The 25139-nt window shown below is 40.9% G+C and overlaps 1 long non-coding RNA gene across 2 annotated transcripts in view; it reads right to left on the reverse strand.

Moving 5' to 3' along the window:
• Window positions 1–9523, reverse strand: part of LOC117082294 — a 29921-nt gene extending 20398 nt beyond the window's left edge. For both annotated transcript variants that reach the window (XR_004436540.1, XR_004436539.1), the window contains exon 1: window positions 9488–9523. This is a non-coding gene — a long non-coding RNA (uncharacterized LOC117082294). The remainder of the gene's footprint in view (window positions 1–9487) is intronic.
• Window positions 9524–25139: the final 15616 nt, after the last annotated feature.

Consider the following 25139-nt stretch of genomic DNA (forward strand, 5'->3'; position numbering starts at 1 on the left):
GGGTTATGAAGTACTATCACTTAGGATACTTATTTCTTACTTAAATTGGAGGGAGGGTCTTGCTATGTTGCTCAGGCTGGAGTGCCATGGTTATTCACAGGCTTCATCCTTGAACTTCAGGGCTCAAGCATCCTCCTGCCTCAGCCTCCCAAGTAGCTGGGACTATAGGTATGTATCACTATGCCCGGTTTAAAATGTTTGAATTTTTAATGATTACTTATAATTTTGTGGCTGGATATATATGTACATAGCACATTTCTAATTGTCTTTTTTTTTTAAAAAAAAAAACATTGAGATAGAGTCTCACTCACAGGTTGCCCAGGTTGGAGTGCAGTGGTGAAATCATAGCTCACTGCAGCCCATAGTTCCTGGCCTCAAGCGATCCTCCGGCTTCACTATCCCTAATAGCTGGAATTACCAAGCTTTTTTAAAAATTATTATTATTTTAATTTCTAATTGTCATGTTTTATTGTTTTGAGATGAGGGTCTCATTATGTTGCCCAGACTGGTCTCAAATTCTTGGCCTCAAATGATCCTCCCAACTTAGTCTCCCAAAGTGCAGGATTACAGGTGTGAGCCACTGTGCCCTACCAGATCATCTTCTTTTTTTGTTTGTTTGTTTTTGTTTATGAGACGGAGTCTCCCTCTGTCACCCAGGTTGGAGTGCAATGGCACAATCTTGGCTCACTGCAACCTCTGTCTCCCGGGTTCAAGTGATTCTCCTGCCTCAGCCTCCTAAGTAGCTGGGATTACAGGCGCCTGCCACCACGCCCGGCTAATTTTTGTATTTTTAGTAGAGATGGGGTTTCACCATGTTGGTCAGGCTGGTCTCGAATTCCTGACCTTGTGATCCGCCCACCTCGGCCTCCCAAAGTGCTGGGATTACAGGCTTGATCCACCGTAGCCAGCCCAAATCATCTTCTTAAATTAAATTCAGAGGGATCAGAAGTAACTCTGATGTTAATATGGGTTTAGTAGCTACTGCTATGATAGCTGATTAATAGGCAGTATACAACTGAGGCCAAAACATGCAAATATAACTGCATCCGTATGTGTAAGTCACTGATAGGAAAGCAATACTAAGAGACAGCTCCTTTTAGATAAACTAAATAATAAGATTAAGATACAGCGTGAAAAGCTGGAGGGGCAGGCAGGTAAACTTTCACTGACCAGAGGCAATTCTCTCCAAAGGCTTAGACCTGGGCACAGTATTTTTTAGATAGTTATGCAGAAAACCCTCTTAACCTGAAATCTAGGCCTGAAAAATCCCAGTGTGGTGAGGGTTAGTGGCATGAACCAGTTAGTCCCAGGGAACAGATGTTAAATTGTGTCATGATTATTCAAGAAATGTGCATCTGAATTACTATTTTACTTGGGACACTTTGTATCCCCGGATTTCTTGGTCAGGTCGGATGGCTCATGCCTGTAATCCCAGCACTTTGGGAGGCTGATTCGAGAGGATGGCTTGAGGCCAAGAGTTGGAGATCAGCCTGGGTAACATAGTGAGATCCTGTGTCAAAAAAAATTAAATTAAAGATTACCATAAGGGACTTTAAAAAATTGTTTGTCTGTTTTAATTCCATAAGGCTGGCTGGCTGTGAGTTACACCAAAGGCGCTCAAAAGGGAAAAATGTCCTTTAAGGTTGTTATTTATATTTGTTGACATTTATTGATTGCTTTTGATGGGCCAAGCACAGTACTAAACAAATTGTGCGCGTATTGTCTCATATAATCTGTGTAACATATGAGCTAGATGCTAATATTAAACTCATGTCAATCCTCCCAACAACCCTATGAGGTGGTTACTATTATAAGAACCATTTCACAAATAAAGAACTTTCCCAAGGACACATAGCAAATAGGTGGGAAGAGTCAGAGTTTAAACTAAAGTTTGTTATAACTCTAAGTTGAACTCCTGCTCTATGTATAAGGAAATACAAGGGAAGGGCTCTCAAGTATGCATGGCCTCAGGAAGAGAAAGCCTCATTTCACAAGCATAAAGCTGCATGGACCTTGGAGATCTCTAGAACAACTTCTTGATCATCCAAATAGGGAAACTAAGGCACAAAACTCTTGGTCACACACTTAGCAGTAGAGCCAGGAAGCCTGAGCAGGACTTCCTGACTCACAAGCCAGTTGTTTTTCCATTCCTCTCTATACTTGTATACATTGGAAGTGTGTACCTGCCAACAAGAGGATGATTGTGAACTAGGTGCAGTAGTGCACAACTGCACTCCCAGCTACTTGGGAGGCTGAGGTGGGAGGATCACTTGAGCTCAGGAGTTTGAGACCAGCCTGGGCAACATAGCAAGACCCTATTCCTATAAAAAATGTATATATTTTTTCACTCTGTTACCCAGGCTGGAGTGCAGTGGTGCAATCTCGGCTCACTGCAGCCTTGACCTCCAAAGCTCAAGGGATCCTCCCACCTCACCCTCCTGAGTGGGTGGGACTTCAGGCTTGTACTATCCCACTTGACTAATTTATTTATTTATTTATTTTGTGGAGGCAGAGTCTCAGTATGTTGCCCAGACTGGTCTTGAACTCCTGGGTTCAAACGATCTTCCCGCCTTGACCTCTCAAAGTGTTGAGATTACAAGAAAAAAGAACGTTTGCAAGCCTTCCATTATTGGAAACTAAGCTTTTCCTCCTGAGCATTGTCAGTTCCTGATCTCCCACCCTTCTTTCACTTAAGCTTAACTTTATCTGTCTCTGAGCAAGAATTCCACGTCTAAAGCTATTACAGAAATATACCCATTGTTTCTAAATATCATTTTTAAAAATTCCAAATGTATAATCTAGACAAAATGTTTGACTCTAAGAGCACACAGTTGCCATGGTATTCAAGACAGCATCTACAGCACACAAACATATTCCTAATATACTTGTTTCGAATTACAATAGAAAGCTGCAGGCAGTGAATTCAGGTAGGGTGAGGGGATGAAAAAAATAGAACATACTTCGTGATTTTTTTACTGTTTTCAAAACCATCATTTCCAACTGCTGCCAATATCATAACTGTCATCATCTCTAGTCACAGGACTGGCATTTGCTTCTGTTTATTGGGAGCATCTGGGGCCTGTGTTACTGTTAGCTATAAATAGATGATCCTCAAAACTACTTATTGACTACTTACATAGAGCAAATGCTCAGTCACTAAACATGCAAGTATTGTCTTGTCAGGTACAGAAGGGAATGTCACAGCTTGGCTGAGAGAGAAGGACTTTATTTCACTTATTTTATTTGTGTTTGTTTTGTTTTGTTTGTCTGTTGCTTTTTTTTTTTTTTTTTTTGGTTTTTATTTATTTTTTTTGAGACAGGGTCTTGCTCTATTGCCCACACTGGAATGCAGTGGTGCAATCATAGCTCACTGCAGCCTCCGTCTCCCAGGCTCAAGCAACTCTCCCACCTCAGCCTCCTGAGTAACTGGGACCACAGGTACATGCCACCAGCCTGGGCTAATTATTATTATTTTTTGTCTTGAACTCCTGGGCTCAAGCGATCCACCATGCCTGGTCACAACTGATTCTGAATCACAGGAAAAAATAACATAAAATAGGACTGGGAGCAGTGGCTCGTGTCTGTAATCCAAGCACTTTGGGAGGCCAAGGCAGGAGGATGTCTTGAGCCCAGGAGTTCGAGACCAGCATGGACAGCATAGTGAGATTCCGCCTCTATCAAAAATACAAAAATTAGCTGGGTGTGGTGGTGCACAATTGCAGTCCCAGTTACTTGTGGGGCTGAGATGAGAGGATCCCTTCAGTTTTGGAGGCTGAGGCTGCTGTGAGCTGTAATAGCACCACTGCACTCCAGCCTGGGTGACAAGATGAGATCCTGTCTCAAAAAAAAAAAAAAAAAAAATTAGCGTCAGCTGTAAGGGAGGAGCTTTATACAAAGAGGAGTCCCTGGCTTTCAGAAGCCGTCCTGGCAGCAACAGCTGGGCTCTGTTTCCCTGCTCTTAGACATAGATGATCTCACAGATAGCAAACTCTGACAAGGTTATCCTGAGACCATGACAGAATGAGACAAAATAAGCCTATTTCATAAGTTTGTTTAAGCACTTACAAAAGCAAGGCCACTGTACGACCCACAAAATACCAGACTTTTTCTCCTCTCTTGTTAAATGAGTGACTGCAGCTGGGAATGGTGTCTGTGGTCCCAGCTACTCAGGAGGCTGAGGTGGGAGAATTGCTTGAGCCTAGGACTTTCAGGCCACAGTGAGTTATGATCACATCACTGCACTGCAGTCTGGGTGACAAAGCAAGACCCTGACTCTAAAAATAATAACAATAAAATAAAATAAATAAAAATAAGTGACTGCTGCTTCTATGCCCAGTCATAGAACTGTCCCCTCTTTCTGACAGTTATCTAATTTAGGGCAAACCACCATGACCTTAGGCCTTCCTCCAAAATCATCCAGCTCGCTTCTTCCAACCAGATTCTTTCCAACACCCTCTTAGTGACACAACCTACAGTTCTATATGGTGTGTGTTCTTGATGCAACGAGCAATAATCCAACTTCTTTAACTACAGGTGTGTTCCTGGTGGTCTTTGGCTGGAGGGAACTGACCTCCTCATAGCATGTAATAGATGTTACAATTATTTTATGTGTTTACTTTTCCTTGCAACCTCTCAACTAGCAGGTAACCTTTCAGAGAACAGAGACCATGTCTATCCTGTTCTCTACTTTATTCGAAGTTCATAGCTTTATCTGGAATATGGTAAATGTTCAAGGTTTTCTGAATAAATAAATGAATATGAGGGGTGTATTAGTCTGTTCTTGCATTGCTGTAAAGAACTACCTGAGACTGGGTAATTAAAAAAAAAAAAAAAAGACGTTTAATCGACTCACAGTTCCACAAGCTATACAGGAAGCATGACTGGGGAGGCCTCAGGAAACTTACAATCATGGTGAAAGACGAAGGGGAAGCTGGCACGTCTTACACTGCTTGAGAAGGAGGAAGAGGGCAAAGTGGAAGGTGCTGCACACTTTTATTTTTATTTTTACTTATTTATTTATTTATTTTTGAGATGGAGTCTCGCTCTGTCACCCAGGCTGGAGTGCAGTGGCACGACCTCGGCTCACTGCAAGCTCCGCCTTCCGTGTTCACGCCATTCTCCTGCCTCAGCCTCCAAGTAGCTGGGACTACAGGCGCCCGCCACCACGCCTGGATAATTTTTTGTATTTTTAGTACAGACGGGGTTTCACTGTGTTAGCCAGGATGGTCTCCATCTCCTGACCTCGTGATCCATCCGCCTCGGCCTCCCAAAGTGCTGGGATTACAGGCGTGAGCCACCGTGCCCGTCAGTGCCGCACACTTTTAAACAACCAGATCTCGTGAGAACTCACTATCTCAAGAACAGCAATGGGGAGTCTCCCATGATTCAATCACCTCCCACTAGGCCCCTCCTCCAACATTGGGGATTATAATTCCATGTGAGATTTCAGTGGGGACACAAACCCAAACCATGTCAGGGGAAATTCATATTCCCTGGTTTCCTCACATCTCTCTTACATATCCAGGAAACCAGCATTTAGATAGTAATCTGGCTGTGGGGAGGAACATGCCTCTTGTAACTGTTAATGTACACTGGAAAAGGTACATAAAAGCACTTTGTAAACCATACTTAATCTTACTGTAACATTACTCTTAGTGGCAATGACAATTTGGCCTCCAAAGTTTGGATTTCAACTGTTCCCAAACTGCTGTGAAGATGTTTGCCTATTTCCCTGTTCTATAGTATATCATTTTAAAAATAAGTTTTCTTGTTTTGCTCTCTGATGACAAAGGCAATACCTACATATTTTGGTATTTGTAATTTGGTATTTGGAAACTTTGAAAAATATAGACAAATATAAATATAGATAAATATAAATTAGGCTGGGGTGGTGGCTCATTCCTGTAATCCTAGCACTTTGGGAAGCAGAGGCAGGTGGATTGCTTGAGCCCAGGAGTTTGAGACCAGCCTGGACAACATAGTGAGACCTCATCTCTACAAAAAAAAAATAAATAAATAAATTATTTTTAACTTAAAAAAAGAAAGAAGAAGAAAATAAACTGGCATTCTATTCTCAAAGCAGATTCCTTTCTCCCCAAATTGAGTTTAAGCCAGTATTTGAAAGTTAAGGCTCAGTATTTCAGTATTTAGAGATTTACAGAGAAATGCAAAGTACTTTAGATGGTTAAAAAAGAAATTTTGAAGGTATTTGGTGAGAGGACCCAGGAATGCCAGAGTCCTACCTTGCCAGTATTGCATCACCTTTTCCCAACTTTTAGGGCCCCTCCACCTACCTTGAGTAATGGCCACAGGAAACAAGATTTCTCCTTATTTGTTATGCTTGAGTTTCAGAGAACCCTGGTAAAGCTGCATTCAACTCTGCAGTTAGGCTGGAGAAATGGGACAGGTAGGGGTAGAGGGGAGGGGACGAAAGGGGAATGGTATATTCTGTGTGTGTGTGTGTGTGTGTGTTTGTGTGTGTGTGTATTTATATGCTATATATAGAGAGCATATGCTTATATATAAATGTGTGTATATATATGTGTGTGTATATATGTGTGCGTGTGTGTGTGTGTGTGTGTATATATATATATATATATATATATTTTTTTTTTTTTTCCCCTTCTACCCCTGGATTTTCACCACCTTTCACCACCAAAGGCTCCTTTTCCATCCTTGGTGGAAATTCCTTTCATTAGCTTTCCCAGTGAATTGGACTCCTTTGAAAGAGTCCTTCTGGCTAAAATGCATATATTGGAAGGCATTTCTTTCAATTGTGTATCTCTTTTTTCTCTTGCAAAATCAAGCCATCCATTTATCAGGTAAAAATAATTATCAAAAGCTTTTTAATTGCTTTTTTCCCTTCATTCTTTCTTTCTTATTTTAATAGGTTTTTGAGGAACAAGTCATGTTTGGTTACATGATTAAGTTCTTTAGTGGTGATTTCTGAGATTTTGGTGCACCCATCACCTGGGCAGAGTACCTTGCACTCAATGTGTAGTCTTTTATCCCTTATCAAAATTTAACAATATAAAAATTGCACATATCAGACTGGGCATGGTGGCTCACACCTGTAATCCTAGAACTTTAAGAGGCTGAAGCAGGTGGATTGCTTGAGCCCAGGAGTTTGATATCAGCTTGAAAACATGGTGAAACCCCATCTCTACCAAAAATACAAAAAAAAAAAAAAAAAAATTAGCCAGTCTCATAAGTCGGTTTCAAAATACATAAATAAATATTGTTGAAATTGCACATATCAGTGTCATTGTTTTAATGTCATGCAAATAAATAAAATGTTAGTTGATACCAACAAGCAAGGATGTAGGTAATATACAGGCAATTTAGGACCATTCACAACTATTATTGCCCACTAAAATTTAACAGTCTCTTGATGCTTATGTATGATGTTAATTGTATATTAAATTGATAAAACTTGGGTTGTTAAAACACTAGCATGTCATAACACTCTAACCATCTGGTTGATCTAATAAATCCCAGACGTCTCTATGATGTTATCAGCAGCCAATGAGAGCATCCGTTGGCATGCAGTCACTGCGCGAAATAACTGTTTACTCCCTACCGTATGCTTGGTACACACTGAGCATTGCCCCAAGAAAGATGAATGAATGCCTTTCTGGAGAGCTCATAGTGAATTACCAGAGTGATAACCACACTGTTAACATATTCCAAGCAAAAGAATTGGTATTTAACTAATTTGTATAACCTTATGAAACTATGGTTTCATTCATCTTTTGAAAATATTAAAAATAGCTCTAAATCTCCGTTTCTCTCATCCTGGACTCCTGGTGGGAACTGCTGCTTATGCACAAGCTTCAACAGCACTGACACCAGTGTGTCAGCAAGTCAATCTCCATTTTCACTTTTATTATGCCTGTGGATGTAGAAATTTATTAAGGCTGGGCACAGTGGCTCACACCTGTAATCCCAGCACTTTAGGAGGCCAAGACAGAAGAATCGCTTGAACCCAGGAGTTCAAGACCAACCTGGGCAACTCAGACCTCATCTCTACAAAAAAATTAAAAAATTAGCAAGGCATGGTGGTGCATACCTGTATTCCTGGTTATTCAGAATGCTGAGAGGGGAGAATTGCTTGAGTCCAGGAGGTAGAGGCTGCAGTGAGTCATGATCACACCACTACACTCCTACCTGAGTGACAGAACAAGCTCTTATCCCAAAAACAAGCAAAACACACACACACACACACACACACACACACACACACACACACACACACACACACACAGATTATATATGCAAAACTCTTAGTTATAAGTGATAAAATGAGGAGAAATATAAACAATTTTGAAGTTACAAAACATCTCTGAACTCAGTGGTATTGCCTATATACTGGGAGTGAAGTGATCGTTAAGTGTCAAACTAGATCCCAAATGGTAAGGTTCTTACAGGAGTTTTTCTTAAGATGGTTTGGCATGCAAAACTTCATTATCAGTGGTGTAATTTAAATGTAAGTAATATACAGACACTTCAGCACAGTTCACTGCTATTATTGTGCACTAAAATTTAAGTCACTCTATGCTTTTGTGTGATGTTAATTATGTGTTAGCTTGATAAAATGTGGGTTGTTGAAACTCTAGCATGCTAAGAACTTTATGTATTAAAATCCCACTTTCTTTTTTGTAAAGTTATTTTTCTTGAGACAGGGTCTCATGATGTTGCCCAGGCTGGTCTTGAACTCCTGGGCTCAAGCAATCCTCCTGCCTCAGCCTCTCAAAGGGCTGGGATTACAGGTATGAGCCACCATGACTAGCCCAAGACCCCACTTTCTAATCTTCACAAATATGCTTACTACAGTTCACTTAGGTATTCAAACAATTAATGATTGATCTCTCTCAACTGGATAAATACAATATTTATAGATTAATACACTCTCCTTTTAACTGACAAGGTTTTCACATGGGTCCTAGAAATTTCACTCAGAAAAAGCACTAAAAGATCTTCAGAATCGACGTGAATTAGATTCATCTTCATCACAATAGATCTTGAGAATAGATCTCAAGATGTATTCATGAGACCAAATGGAATTTACTTTCTTCCCAGGAAAGTCTTTAGACTGAAAAAGGCAGTAGGTATGACACACCAATTAAGAGTATGTCCTTGGTGGGGCATGGTGGCCTGTAACCCTAGCACTTTGGGAGTTTGAGGCAGGAGAATCACTTGAGCCCAGAAGTTTGAGATCAGCCTGAGAAATACAGCAAGGCCTTGTCTCCACAAATGCTTTAAAAAATAGCCAAGCATGTGGCTTGCACCTGTGGTCCAGGCTACTTGGGAGACTCAGGTGAGAGAACTGCTTGAGCCTGGGAGGTGAAGGCTGCAGTGAGTTATACTGCACTCCAGCCTGGGCAATATAATGAGACCTCCTCTCAAAACAAAACAAAACAAAACAAAAAAAAACAGTGTGTTCTCTGGAATAGGAGTCTTAGATTCAAGTTTCTGCCCTGCCACTTACTGTATATTCTATGCTTCAGTCTCTTCATCTGTAAAGTGGTGATAATAATAGTACCTATGTCATAAAGTGATTGTGAGGTTGAACTAAGTGAATACATGTAAAATTCTTAGAACAGTGACTGGGACATACTAAGGGCTCAATAAATATTAGTCACTATTATGTGGTTTTTATCTAAAAGTTGTTTTAAAAATAATATTTCCAGCTGAGCATGGTGGCTCATGTCTATAATCCCAGCACTTTGGGAGGCTGAGGTGGGTGGATCACCTGAGATCAGGAGTTTGAGACCAGCCTGGCCAACATGGTGAAACCCTGTCTCTACTAAAAATACAAAAAAAAAAAAAAAAAAAAATTAACCGGGCATGGTGGTGCACTCCTGTAATTCCAGCTACACGGGAGGCTGAAACAGAAGAATAGCTTGAACCCGGGAGGCAGAGGTTGCAGTGAGTCAAGATGGCTCCATTGCACTCCAGCCTGGGTTACAGAGCAGGACTCCATCTCAAATAGTAAAATAATAATAATAATAATGTTTCTGGGTTGGGCATGGTGGCTCACACCTGCAATCCCAGCACTTTGGGAGGCGGAGGCAGGCGGATCACTTGAGGCCCGGAGTTTGAGACCAACCTGGTCAACATGGTGAGACCCTGTCTCTACTAAAAATACAAAAATTAGTCAGGTGTGGTGGCAACGTGCCTGTAATCTCAGTCACTCAGGAGACTGAGGCAGGAAAATCGCTGGAACCCGGAAGGCGGAGGTTGCAGTGAGCCAAGATCATGCCATTGCACTCCAGCCTGGGCAACAGAGCGAGACTTCATCTCAAAAAAATAAAAAAATAAAAAAATAAAAAAAAATAAATAAATATAAAAGTAAAAACATTCTGAAGCTAACGGTAATCAGATAGTTTCTCAAGCAGTGGATTGAGGAAAAGGTGACTCCCTTCTCTGCCTGCCAATTTTTCTTTCACTTGTTTGTTTTTAAATAAAGGTCATTTGATTTTGCTTTTATTGTTGAGTAAATAGAGATCCACTAGAGTGTCTTTCTCCCTAGTGGGTTTTTCAGTAATGTGAAAACTGCTGTGTGGTTACAACCTTGCTTCTTGAGACAAGTATTTTTTTTAAGTATCAAATAATGACCGATGGAATTTATTGATATACTAAGAATATTCTGCCTTTGTCTTTGCTATCATACTCAGAAAGAATCTATTAGACTAATCAATATAATGTTATGGTTGCCAAGTTGCAAAGTCCCATATCCCTAAAGTTGATGCGAAGCGACCAGTTTTAGCAATGCTTCTTGACTCATCTTTTATCTCTGAGTCATTTGTCACCGCCCAAACTCTTGCCAAAGTTAATCCCCTTCTGAGAAAATGCCCAAGTAAATGATACAGTGTGGTATTTTTGAGTCTCTGACCTCACTTCAAGAGCCAGAGATAGAGAAAAATCTCTGTCTGGAAAAAACAAAAAGGAAAAGGAAAATCACGGTCAAAAGGAAGCTCCGCAGAAAAAAAGAAGTTGCTATTTTCCATCAACTATTTCGAGATCATTTGTTTCCCTATCCCTGTGTTCCTTTGTTTTCTAAGCTTAGCTCTGGAGGAGCATGAGTGGTCAGAATGGGAAGGAGAGATCACATTCAGATTTAAAAGAAAAATAGAGGCCGGGCACAGTGGCTCACGCCAGTAATCCCAGCACTTTGGGAGGATGAGGTGGGCAGATCAGCTGAGGTCCGGAGTTTGAGACTAGCCTGACCAACATGGAGAAACCCCGTCTCTACTAAAATTACAACATTAGCAGGGTGTGGTGGTGCATACCTGTAATCCCAGCTATTCTTAGAGGCTGAGGCAGGAGAATCGCTTGAACTCGGGAGGCAGAGGTTGCGGTGAACCGAGATTGCATCATTGCACTCCAGCCTGGGCAACAAGAGCAAAACTCCGTCTCAAAAGAGAAAAAAAAGAAATAATAAATGTTTGAGATGATCGATATGCTAATTACTCTGATCAGATCATTGTATATTGTTTGTATTGCAATATTTACTCTGTACCCTATAAATATATACGATTATTACATGTCAATTTCAAAAGTTAAAGAAAAAGAAAAAAAGCAATACAGCCAGTTAAAGGAAGGAGCTGCATTTTGAGGAAGGAGGTAGGAGAATAAAAAAGTTTTGGAGAAGAGAGTGTGTTGTGTCATGGAGAAAGAAATGACAGAGAAGAGACCCAGAGGAAAGAGGAAAAGGATAAGAGGCGATGGAGCCTGAGAGAGCAGAGACTTGTTCGAACTAGTCACTATTTCAACTGAATATAATATGCCTGCTCATTCTTTTTTAACAGCTTTATTAAGATATCACTCACAGGGCTGGGTGAGGTGGCTCATGCCTGTAATCTCAGCACTTTGGGAGGCTGAGGGGGGCGGATCACCTGAGGTCAGGAGTTCAAGACCACCCCGACCAACATGGATGAAACCCCGTCTCTACTAAAAATACAAAAAATTAGCTGGGCATGGTGGCGTGTGCCTGTAATCCCAGCTGCTCAGGAGGCTCAGGCAGAAGAATCACTTGAACCTGGGAGGCAGAGATTGCAGTGAGCTGAGATCGCGCCACTGCACTCCATCCTGGGCGACAAAAGCAAAACTACTTCTCAAAAAAAAAAAAAAAAAAAAGATGTCACTCACATGCCATGAAGTCCACCAGTTTAAGGCATCTATTCAATGTTGTGAAAGGTATTTACAGCATTGTGCAACCATCACCATAATCTAATTTTAGAACGTTTCTATTGTCCTTAAAAGAAAACTTGTACCTACTAGCAATCACTTCTTACTTCCTCATTCTCCCTGCAGCCCTAGGCAATTGCTAAATCTATTTTCTGTCTCTTGTAGTTTTGACTATTCTGAACATTTCATGGAAATAAGATCTTACATTTGTGGTTACTTTTGACTGACTTCTTTCACTTAGGTCAATGTTTTCGAGGTTCATCTATATTGTAACCTATATCACTACTTATTCTATTGCTAATTTTCCATTGTGCCTTATGTCACACTTAATTTATCCATTCATCAGCTGATGGACATTTGAGTTGCTTTCAATTTTGGGTTTTATGAATAATGCTGCTATGAACATTTGTGCCTGAGTTTTTGTGTGTACCTGTTTTCACTTCTCTTGTGTGTATAACTAGGAGTGAAATTTTTATGTCCGGCCAGGTGCGGTGGCTCACGCCTGTAATCCCAGCACTTTGGGAGGCTGAGGTGGGCAGATCACCTGAGGTCAGGAGTTTGAGATCAGCCTTGCCAACATGGTGAAACCCCCTCTCTACTGAAAATATAAAAATTAGCTGGGCATGGTGGGTGCCCGCTTGTAATCCCAGCTACTCAGGAGACTGAGGCAGGAGAACTGCTTGAACCTGGGAGGCAGAGGTTGCAGTGAACCGAGATCGCACCACCGTACCCCAGCCTGGGAGACACAGCAAGACTCTGTCTCAAAAAAAAAAAAAAAAAAAAAAATTCTTATGTCATATGGTAGCTTTCTATTTATCCTTTTGAGGAACTACCAAATTGTTTTCCAAAGTGGCTGCACCACTTCGCATTCCCACCTGTACTGTATGAGAGTTCCAATTTCTTTATATACTGGCCAGCACTTGTTATTGTCTTATTTCTTAAACTTTATTGAGACGTAATTCACATACCATACAGTTCACCCACTAAAGGTGTTTAATATGTTCACAGAATTATCAACCACCACCATAAACAATTTTAGAACAGTTTTACTGTCCCAAAAAGAAACCTGTACTCATTAGAAGTCACTTTCCATTTCCCCCAACTTTCCCATTCCCCAGCCCCAGGCAACAACTAACCTACTTTCCCTTTCTATAGACTTTTAATTATGGGCTTTGATTATAGGCAGTTGAATGGGTAAGATACAGTAGCTTCTGGTTTTCCTTCACATTTTCATAGAGATTAATGGTGCTGAGCACCTTTTCATGTGCATATTAGCCACTCCTAGATTTCCTTTGTAAAAATGCTTCTTAAGATATTTTGTCTATTTTTAAAAATTGAGTTGCCTTTTTGGTTTTTGTTTGTTTGCTTTTGTGTGTCTTTTGAGACAGGGTCTCACTCTGTTGCCCTGGCTGGAGTGCGGTGGCACTATCACAACTCATTATAGCCTCAACCTCTCTGGGCTCAGGTGATCCTCCCACTTCAGCTTCCCAAATAGCTGGGACTACAAGCTTGTGCCACTATGTCTGGCTACACTGCTTTATTTTTTGTAGAGATGGAGTCACACCATATTGCTCAGGGTAGTTCTCACATCTGGGCTCAAGCAATCCTCCCACCTCAGCCCTGCCAAGTAGCTGGGACTACAGGCAAGTACCATCACACCGGGCTAATTTTTATATATTTTTGTAGAGATGGGATCTCACTATGTTGCCTAGGCTGGTTTTAAACTCCTGGGCTCAAGAGATCCGCCCACCTTGGCCTCCCAATGGGCAGGGACTATGGGTGCGAGCTACTTTGCCCAGCAATCTTCTTTTTGAGTTGTAAGAGTTCTTTGTTCTTTATACATTTTGGATAAGTCCCTTATCAAATTTAGTTTGCAAACATTTTCTCCCATTCTGTGGACTTCCTTTTCACTTAGTAATGTATTCTTTTGACACTCCTTATTATTCCTGGCAACTCCACCTCTTCGGTCCAGCTTCAGACCACATCTGCAGATCTGACTCTCTTCTTATTCCTCAAACTTCAGCATCCTTACTTGCAACCCTTCCTATTTATTTTATTTTTTCAGGTAGGCAGTCTAATAGTCAATTTCCACTTCCTTATACCTCTTTTTCTCCAAAAACAAGTAGTACTGATAAATTCACCTGCTCTAAAGCCTTGGATTCCTTTAGAAATTAGGAGCTCAGAGTGCAGTGTGGAGGCACACAATCTAAAAACAGCAAGACTCCTTTATTTGTAACACGAAATGTATTCAATTTTCTACTTGTGAAAAGATTGTAGATATTTGGTCCAAAAACATTATCAGAAGGCTGAGGTCCCTTTTCTCTTTTTTATGCTTTAATTTTGAACTAAATCTTTATTTGAGTACTTGTAACATTTTTTTTTTTTAAAATCAAGGACACTGAATAATTTTTACCACCAAAGAATAGAAACATAACCAGGCATATATAGCATATATAAGTTAATTTAAAGATTTCTAAATTAGATATGATGCAGTCAATCATACTAATTACTAATCTGATTCTCCTCTTATTCCTCAAACTTCATCATCCTTACTTGCAACCCTTCCTATTCATTTTATTTTATTTTATTTTTTCAGTGTAATAGTCCATTTCCACCTCCTTATTTATCTGTCCCATGTAGTTCTAAACGTACCTACAAATATTTGTCTCTCCCCTATGACAAGATACATTTAAACAAGGTTACTTTATTAATAACAAAATTAATTAGGGATACTATGATTATAACATTTAGGAAAGAGAGAAACTAACTATGGATGATCTTTTTAAAAAATTACATAATTCAGGCCAGGCATGGTGGGTCACATCTATAATCGCAGCACTTTTTGAGGCTGTGGTGGGCAGATTGCTTGAGTCCAGGAGTTTGAGACCAGCCTTGGCAACACAGCAAAACCCCATATCCACAAAAAAATACAAAACTTCACCAGCGTGATGGCACGCACCTGTAGTCCCAGCTACTTGGGAGGCAGAGGTAGGAGGATCACTTGAGCCCAGGAGTTGGAGGCTGCAGTGAGCCAAGATCATGCCAGTGTAGTCCAGCCTGGGTGGCAGAGCAAGACCCTGTCTCTAAAATAAATAAATAATATAATAATATATAATTCATAAGCTGGGCATTAAAAAATCTCAAATACATTTGTTGAAGATGTGCTTAGTGAAGAAAGAACATCAAGTTTACGTAACTTGATGTCTATTACTGTACTACTAAAAATTAATTATAATTGTAAACCAAAAATAAAATTCTGAGCCTCCTAACCAACTGATGGGCCCTGTCTCTAGGTCAAGGGCATTCCAAAGAAACCTAAAAAACGTATTCAGGTCATGATGGCAGAGAGTCAAACATGTCACATGACACCCTCCTCCCTTTGGAATTCAGGCATGACTGACCAGCATTAATGTTAAAACAGAGATCTTAAGACTGACAAAGCAGACTCTTTATAGCAATAAGATAGCAAATTCCAACTTGACTCCAGTTTAGCATCACAGGACAGATAGCAGGCCCTGAAAGAAACTGAAATATTTTACCCCAAAATATATTTCTTTGACATATTTTGAAATGGCCCTGCAAAGCTGTCTCTTGTGGGGAAAAGTCTACATCCTGTAGAGAACCCCCTTCCCTTTCTGGATTTTTCCCCGCTGATCCAGAAGATAATTAACTAACAGTCTGGCACCTTTCTAGGTGTGATAAGAGCTCTGAAAACTGCTGCCTGGAGGCTTCCTCTGTATTATAAAATCTTGATCTCCACAACCCCTCATCTTAACCCAGATACTCCTTTCCATTGATCCCAGGTCTTTAGATAGTGACTCTTTCAACCAGTTGCCAACCAGAAAATATTTGAATCCGGCCAGGTGCAGTGGCTCACGCCTATAATCCTAGCACTTTGGGAGGCCAAGGTGGGGAGACCACTTGAGACCAGGAGTTCGAGACCAGTCTGGCCAATGTGGCAAAACCCCGCCTCTACTAAAAATTAAAAAATTAGCCGGGTGTGGCGGTGCACACCTGTAGTCCTAGCTACTCGGGAGGCTCAGGCACAAGAATCACTTGAACTTGGGAGGTGGAGGTTGCAGTGAGCCGAGATTGCACCACTGCACTCCAGCCCGGGTGACAGAGTAAGACTCTGCCTCAAAAAAAAGAAAGAAAGAAAGTTTATTTTGCCAATGTTAAGGACACACGCCCATGACACAGCCTCAGGAGGGCCTGAAGATATGTGCCCAAGGTGGTCAGGGCATAGTTTGGTTTTATAGATTTTAGGGAGATTTGAGACATCAATTAATATACGTATGGTGAACCTTGGTTAGGTCCAGAAAGGTGGGACAACTCAAAGCAAAGGCAGGACAGCATAGGGTAAATAAGAGAAAAGTGTTTGCATTATCTTGAATTTCTAATTAGACTTTCCAAAGGAAGCAATTAGATATGCATTTATCTCAGTGAGCAGAGGGATGACTTTGAATAGAAAGAGAGGCAGGTTTGCCCTAAGCAGTTCCCAGCTTGACCTTTCCCTTTAGTTCAGTGATTTTGGTGTCCCAAGGTTTATTTGCCTTTTGTACATGTATAACCATGTCTTTGTTCCAGCCCTCAAAATTCAATACAATTGAATAAATATCCTTTTCGCCATTTTGTAGGCTCTGAAATGAAAACAAAGATGTAAGAGGCATTCATATATTTACACATAGTAATTGCATATTTGTTTTGATTTGAGTCTTATGTAAACTTCCTCAAACTGAGATAATGTATTGTTCTTATGAGAACGCGCAAGTTCGTTGATTTATATGATTTACATGTTGATTTATTCAACAATCACTGTACTAACGGAAAGCCTAAATGAAGATTCAACAGGGAAAAGATAACCATCAATTCCTTACCTGAACAGTCTGTAATCTAGGAAATGGGCAAGTAACTGCATGATGCATTTATAACACTTGGTACATTCATGGACTGTTAAGCACAGGCTGTTATAAATACAGATGGGAGGCAGACTTGCAAGGAAGCGGCATCATTGAAATTGAGACCTTATGGGTGAACAGGCATTACCCAGATGAAGAACATCCAAGCAAAGGAAACAGTATGTATAAAAGCCTAGAGATTAAAGAGACAGGGCCTATTTAGGGGGAATAATGTTGTTTCCTATGAGTGGAAGATAAAGGGGAGACACACAGTTAAGTGCTGAGAGAAGAGGGCTGAACAGGAAGCTGGGACCTAGTCGCCAAGGGCACTGCAAACTGCATTAAGAAAAGCAATGGCGCCTGGCACGGTGGCTCCTCATGCTGCCCATGGTCCCAGCTACCCGGGAGGTTGAGGTGGATCAACTCCAGAGCCCAGAAGTTCCAGGCTGCAGTGAGCTATAATCGCATCTCTGCACTCCAGCCTGGGTGACAGAGTCACACAGGATCTTAAGCAGAAGGATAACAGTATGAGATTTGCACTTAAGAGATATAATAATAATGATGATAATAACAATAATGATTGCTAACATTCCCTTGTAAAGAAAATGCCAAATAATTTGCTAAATGTTTTACATCACACACTTTGTAACATATTTTTCAAGTAAGATCACTGTGGCTGACAACAAAAGCTTTATAAATTAAAATAGAAAGTAGAAGAGAGGAACATTTTTGTTTGCTTAAATAGAGCTTTGCTCCATAATTACCAGCACAAGTATGGCTTATACGAAGTGTGAACGTTGGCTAAAGAGATGATGATTTGACAATGTAAACAAACAGGGCATTTTTCATTCTGGGAACATAGAATTATTTGGAAAAAAATGGTTAAACTATAGTAAGTAGGTTTGATTTATGTTTATGATTTTGATTTATGCAGGGAAATAACTATGTCAGCTTAATAATTTTGTGTGTGTGTGTGTGTGTGTGTGTGTGTGTGTGTACTGAGGTTAGTGGGGATTCAGTGGAAAGTCCTTGGAAGAATATTACAAATGGGCCAGGCGTAGTGGCTCACGGCTGTAATCCCAGCACTTTGGGAGTCCAAGGTGGGCAGATCACCTGAGGTCAGGATTTCGAGACCAGCCTGGCCAACATGGTGAAACCCCATCTCTACTAAAAATACAAAAATTGGCTGGGCTTGTTGGTGCACACCTGTAGTTCTAGCTACTTGGGAGGCTGAGGCACGAGAAGCCTGGAAGGCAGAAGTTGCACAGAGCCGAGATCATGCCACTGCATTCAAGCCTGGGAAATAGAGTGAGACTCCGTTTCAAAAAAAAGAAAGAAAAGAAAAAAAAGAATACTACAAATGTTTACCTTAAGTCATGAAGGTATACATAAAAGTTTTGGAAAGACATAAAACTATCAGAAGGATAGCTTCTTTTACTGATAGCTTCTTCAAAGGTATTATTCAAATGATTAGCTATGGAAATTCTCATAAAGTTACTTTGCAAGCCACAGGCTAGATATGCTCCCAGAAATGATATTAAATATTTTTAATATTTATGAATATCTGAATGAATTCAGGTCATGGAGCTGGAGGCTCCCTGCTGGTTTCTGGGTGCTGTGTAGATTCAGAGATCTAAGAGAGGGACCATACAGGCATAAGGACATCTGGGAACCTTGGAAGCCATAGGATGTTGGCTGTTCACCAAGGAATATGGAAGTATTTCAATATTTTATTTCCAATCTGTATGACTATACCAGTAACTATTAGCTGAATATCAGCTGTATATGTTTTTTGTTGTTGTTGTTGTTGTTTGTTTGTTTTTGAGATGGAGTCTTGCTCTGTTGCCCAGGCAGGAGTGTAATGGTGCAATCTCAGTTCACTGCAACCTCTGCCTCCCGGGTTCAAACCATTCTCCTGCCTCCCGAGTAGCTGGGATTACAGGCGCCCGCCACCACGCCTGGCTAATTTTTTTAATTTTTAGTAGAGACGGGGTTTCACTATGTTGGCCAGGCTGATCTCGAACTCCTGACCTCGTGACCCACCCGCCTAGGCCTCCCAAAGTGCTGGGATTGTGGACATGAACCACCATGTCCAGCCTTATCAGCTGTATATGTTTTTGGTTTTAGTATGAATAGGAAGAGTTATATAAAGATGGCATGATGGTAATCCTATGTATAAGGTTACAAGAAAAATATACGCAGAGAACACTGCATTTGAAAACAATCAACAAATTTTACATCCCACAAATAGATTGTGTTGCACAGAAGATGAATCATGACTGGGCACAGTGGCTCACAACTGTAATCTCATTGCTTTGGAAAAACGAGGCAGGAGAATCACATGAGCCCAGGAGTTCAAGACCAGCCTAGGCAACATAGTGAGACCTCATCTCAACAAAAAACTTCAAAATTAGGCCCGGCGCAGTGGCTCAAGCCTGTAATCCCAGCACTTTGGGAGGCTGAGACGGGCAGATCACGAGGTCAGGAGATCGAGACCATCCTGGCTAACATGGTGAAACCCTGTCTCTACTAAAAAATACAAAAAAACTAGCCAGGAGAGGTGGCGGGTGCCTGTAGTCCCAGCTACTTGGGAGGCTGAGGCAGGAGAATGGTGTAAACCCGGGAGGCAGAGCTTGCAGCGAGCCGAGATCCGGCCACTGCACTCCAGCCTGGGCGACAGAGCGAGACTCCGTCTCAAAAAAAAAAAAAAATTCAAAATTAACTGGGTATGGCGGTGTGCACCTATAATCTCAGCTACTCAGGAGGCTGAGACAGGAGAGTCACTTGAGAACCCACGAGATTGAGGCTGCAGTGAGTCATGATCGTGCCACTGCACCCCAGCTTACGCAACAGAGTGAGACCCTGTTTCAAAAAGAGAGAGAGGGAGAGAGAGATTGGGAGAAAGAAAAAATATGAGTCAGAACCTCAAAAGAGTGCATAAGCAGAACTCAAATCTAAACTATTTAACATTTAGCGTAATGGGGATTTATTGTATTAAAACATTGGAAGAAGCATAGTTTTGGTTCTCCACTCTATAGGATATGAAATTGACAGAACGAACTATCATTTTCAGATATTTATTAAACTGAATATATAAGAATATTGGGAGCCAAAATAATACTCTTTTTTTTTTTTGGCAAGTACATCTCCTTGTCAAGGTGTATGGCAGGAGGTGATAGAGTAGAACTTGGAAAGCAAGGATACGTCAGGACTGCCCCTTGTTACTGCGTGATCTTTGACAAGTTCATGTATTAGAGTACTAGTTTAGCTTCTGTAATGCAGATCAAAGAAGAACGGCTTAAATAAAACACCTTAATTTATGTCTCTCTCACTTAAAAGTTCATGTGAGAACTTTTAAGTAGGCCACTTCATGTGGTCATCTGCAGACTTGGGTTTTTCCATGTCATAAATTATATTTCTTATCTACATTATCGAAGCTGATTCAACACCACAATGTTCCTGTCTGCTGGGTATGGGGAAAATATAAGAAAGTGGAAGAAACTCCTTTAAAAGGTATGACCTACAAATTATAATCACTTCTGGGGACTTTTTTTTTCCTTTTTGAGACATGGTCTCACTGTGTCACCCAGACTGGAATGCACAGGTGCAATCCTAGCTCACTGCAGCCTTGACCTCTGGGGCTCAGGTGATCCTCCTGCTTCAGTTTCCTGAGTAGCGAAGGCTGCAGGTATGGCCACCACACCTGGCTAATGTTTTAAATATTTTTTTGTAGAGATGAGGTCTCACCATGTTGCCCAGGCTGCACATTTTGAAATAGTGGAAACTGGTCAGAGTAGTTAAAGGTGGCAGGGTTTGATAATTGTTCACCACTGCATTCCAGGCTGAGTGGCAGACAGAGACCCTGTCTCAGGAAAGGAAAGGAAAGGAAAAGGAAAAGGGAAATGGAAAAGGGAAAAGGAAAGGGAAAGGGGAAAGGAAAAGGAAAGGATAAAGGAAAGGAAAGGAAAGGAAAAGGAAAAGGGAAATGGAAAAGGGAAAAGGAAAGGGAAAGGGGAAAGGAAAAAGGAAAGGATAAAGGAAAGGAAAGGAAAGGAAAGGAAAAAGGAAAGGAAAGGAAAGAAAAGAAAGGGAGAAGAGAAGAAGTGTGGAGAGTGGAGAATTGTATCAAATGATCAGTTTGTAGAAACCATCTAGCCCAGCGCCTGGAGCATATTAAGCGCTCAATAGTAGTTAGTTCTTCCCTTCCTATCTTTATGCAATGGTAGCGCTGATGTTGTTCATAGTATTCTTGTTTCCAGAGGTTGTAAAAATGCAACCTGGCGTAAGGAACAGCCTTGTGGTGCCAGTTCAGCTGTGGTTCTTCATTCTGTGCCACATTCCTTAAGATGTATTCACAAGTTTTACTAGTTCATATTTTACTATTCAGTAGTATCTGAGTAGTACTGAAGGGCCCCTGAATCTCCTTCTATTTTGGTGAAATGAACTTGAAGACATAAAGGAAGAGTATCTAGGAAATTTGAAGCATCCCATTGGGATCTAAGCTTTGAAGAAGAACCTGGTCCATTGGCTAGGCGCAGTGGCTCATGCCTGTAATCCCAGCACTTTGGGAGGTGGAGGCAGGCGGATCACAAGGTCAGCAGCTCGAGGCCATCCTGACAAACACAGTGAAACCCTGTCTCTACTAAAAATAAAAAATAAAATAAAAAAATAAAAAATAGCCAGGTGCGGTGGCGGGCACCTTTAGTGCCAGCTACTACTCGGAAAGCTGAGGCAGGAGAATTGCTTGAACCCAGGAGGCAGAGGTTACAGTGAGCTGAGATCACGCCACTGCACTCCAACCTGAGCGACAGAGCAAGGCTCTGTCTCAAACCAACAAACAAACAGAGCCTGGTCCAAATCCTACCTTGCCTTCCCTTCAGCTGTTTCTCCTCCACCCTCCACTTTCCCAAAATATATCCCAAGGAACTAGCCTTTCCTGGGGGCCATCACCCTTTGTTTTCTTTTCATTTGTTTTGAGACAGGGTCTCAATCTATCACCCAGGCTGGAGTCCAGTGGTGTGACATTAGCTCACTGCAACCTCTGCCTCCTGGTCTCATGCAATCCTCCCACCTCAGGCTCCTGAGTAGCTGAGACTACAGATGCGCACCACCATGCTCAGCTAACTTTAAATGTGTGTGTGTGTGTTTGTTTGTTTGTTTGAGACAGAGTCTTGCTCTGTCGCCTGGCTGGAGTGCAGTGGTGCGATCTCGGCTCACTGCAACCTCCACCTCCTGGGTTCAAGCAATTCTCCTGTCTTGGCCTCCTGAGTAGCTGGTACTACAGGGGCATGCCACCATGCCCAGCTAATTTTTATATTTTTAGTAGAGACAGAGTTTTGCCATGTTGGCCAGGATGGTCTCGATCTCTTGACCTCGGCCTTGGCCTCCCAAAGTGCTGGGATTACAGATGTAAGCCACTGCACCCGGCCTAATTAAAATTATTTTTTGTAGAGACAGCGTCTCACTATATTGCCCAGGCTGGTCTTGAACTCTTACCCTCAAGCAATCCTCCCACCTCAGCCTCCCGAAGTGCTGAGATTCCAGGCATGAGCCACCACTCTTGGCAACCTTTCTTTTCTATCCAGACCTAGGTCCTAGGTTCCTGAGACCTTTTGTGTACTATCTCCCAACTTTTCTGAGCAACCCTAATATATCAGACTTAAGATATCCTTCATCCATTATTATGTAAAGGAAAAGTCCTGTTCCCCTTCTAATTGTATTCTCCTTAATTTTAAAAATTAAAAATTTGTGGGTATGTAGTAGGCATATATATATTTACAGAGTACAGGAGATATTTTGGTACAGGCATGCAATGTGATGTGTAATAATCACATCATGGAAAAGAGGACACTATCCCCTCAAGCATTTATCCTTTGTGTTACCAACAATCCAATTATACTCTTTTAGTTATTTTTAAATGTACAATTAAGTCATTATGACTGGATTCACCCTGTTTATTCTCCTTATTTTTATAATAGCTAGCCTCCAAGATGGCGCCCAATAATCTTTACCTCATGGCATTCACTTACATTTTCCCCTTACCCCTCACTTTCTTATATAGCCTCCTCTCCCAGTGAGTCAAAGCTGACCCACGTGGTGGAATTGATGTAGTGTGACATCCAAGACTAGGTCACGAAGGGCATGAAATATTTTGCATTGCTTATTTTTGAATCCCTGGCTCTCAGGGAAGCAAGCCACCATGCCATGAAAACACTCAGGCAGTCCTGGTAAAACCCATGTGTCAACAGCCAGCAATAGCCAACACTTGTTGGGGTGAGCCACCTTGGAAGCAGAACCTCCTGCCCCAGTCAAGCCCTCCAATGGCTGCAGCCTCTGCTGACATTGGACTCTGTTCTCATGAACCACTAAGCCAAGCTTTTCTGAATTTCTGATCTGTAAAAATTGAAGAGACAACAAATATGTATTGTCATTTTAAGTCATTATGTTTTGGGGTGATTTGTTACATAACAATAAAGAATTAATATGCTATTGATTTTTACTCTATTTTGCTAGACTTGTTGTATTAGTCCGTTCTCACACTGCCATAAAGAACTACCTGAGACTGGGTAATTTATGAAGAACAGAGGTTTAATTGACTCACAGTTCTGCAGGGTGTTCAGGAAGCATGGGTGAGAGGCCTCAGGAAACTTACAATCATGAAAGAAGGTGAAGGGGATGCAAGCATGTAGAGAGAGCAAAGGTGGGAGATGCCACACACTTTTAAACAACTGGATCCCCTGAGAACTCACTATCACAAGAACAGCAAGTGGGACATCTACCCCCGTGATCCAATCACCTCCTACCAGGTCCCACCTCCAACACTTGGATCACAATTTAACTTAAGACTTGGGTGGGGACACAGAGTTAACCATATCATTTGTCATGTATTTCTTTTCTCAAATGTTCTCTCATTGTATTTGTTGGGCATTTTCCTGAGTGAATCACTGCTATTTTTCAATTAAAATGCAGTAAAGAAATTGAAGGGAAATGGAATGCAAAGCAGTTTTCAACGGAAAGATGATACACATTGGTGTATTGCGATTAGCCAGTAATACATTAAAGTTCTTTAGGAATTATTTCTTTTCAAAATATAATTCACAGTTATCCATATAATCCTCCCCATTAATTCACTGCAATTTGCTTTCATGAATGGAAGGGAAAGGACTTCTTTTGCATGCTGCAAAACAGAAACACCAATGACCCACAACCTGCCTTATCTGTGTACAATTCCTGCAGGTGCACCATTAATAGTCGTAGAGATAACAAGTTTACTTTTTACCTTTTCACAATTCCCCCCAAATCTCAGTATATATGTGAAAGTATAACATTTGTGAAAATTATACATACCATGATCAATAAGTAAATATTAATTGAGAAACCAGTCTTAGAACAAATGAATGAAATTTCACATATGAAATATATTTTCTTCTATAATATATCCCATTTTTCCTATCCACAGTGACTGTCGTTGTGTATAAGCAGAATCTACATACGATCACGAAGATTGTGGGATGCCTAATTTAGGCATCCTGGTAATAATCGGTAATGGTTATGAGTGATGAACCATTAATTATTAAAACAGGCAAGTAATTAGCTTGACCTTAACGATTTCAAGCACAGATTCCAATTGCACAACAGAGTTCACTATATTTAGCCTTATTATTTTATTCCCATATCCTTAGAAAGAAGACTTCAATTAAAGTTTCTGTTTGTTTGTTTGTTTTTGCAGAGACATGGTCTTGGTATGTTGTCCAGACCTGTCTTGAACTCCTGGCCTCAAGCAATCCTCCCGCCTTGTTCCCTCAATGTTCTGGGATTACAGGCGTGAGCTACTGCACCTGGCCTTATTTAGGCTTATTCCATTTTTTTTTTTCTAATTTACTATCCTTTTTCTTCCCAATCTTCCCTTTATTCCTAAGAGACTATGATTTCTTCTTTTGAGGTTCTTTCTAGATTTATTTTTCTGGGAATCTAATGAGATGATAATATTGAGACCACCTATTAAGGTAGGTTTTAACCTTAATCCTGAAAATGTTCATGTCTTTGATGCTA

This window comes from Trachypithecus francoisi, unplaced genomic scaffold (assembly GCF_009764315.1).
Source record: "Trachypithecus francoisi isolate TF-2019V2 unplaced genomic scaffold, Tfra_2.0 Lachesis_group9, whole genome shotgun sequence".
Classification (NCBI taxonomy): Eukaryota; Metazoa; Chordata; class Mammalia; order Primates; family Cercopithecidae; genus Trachypithecus; species Trachypithecus francoisi.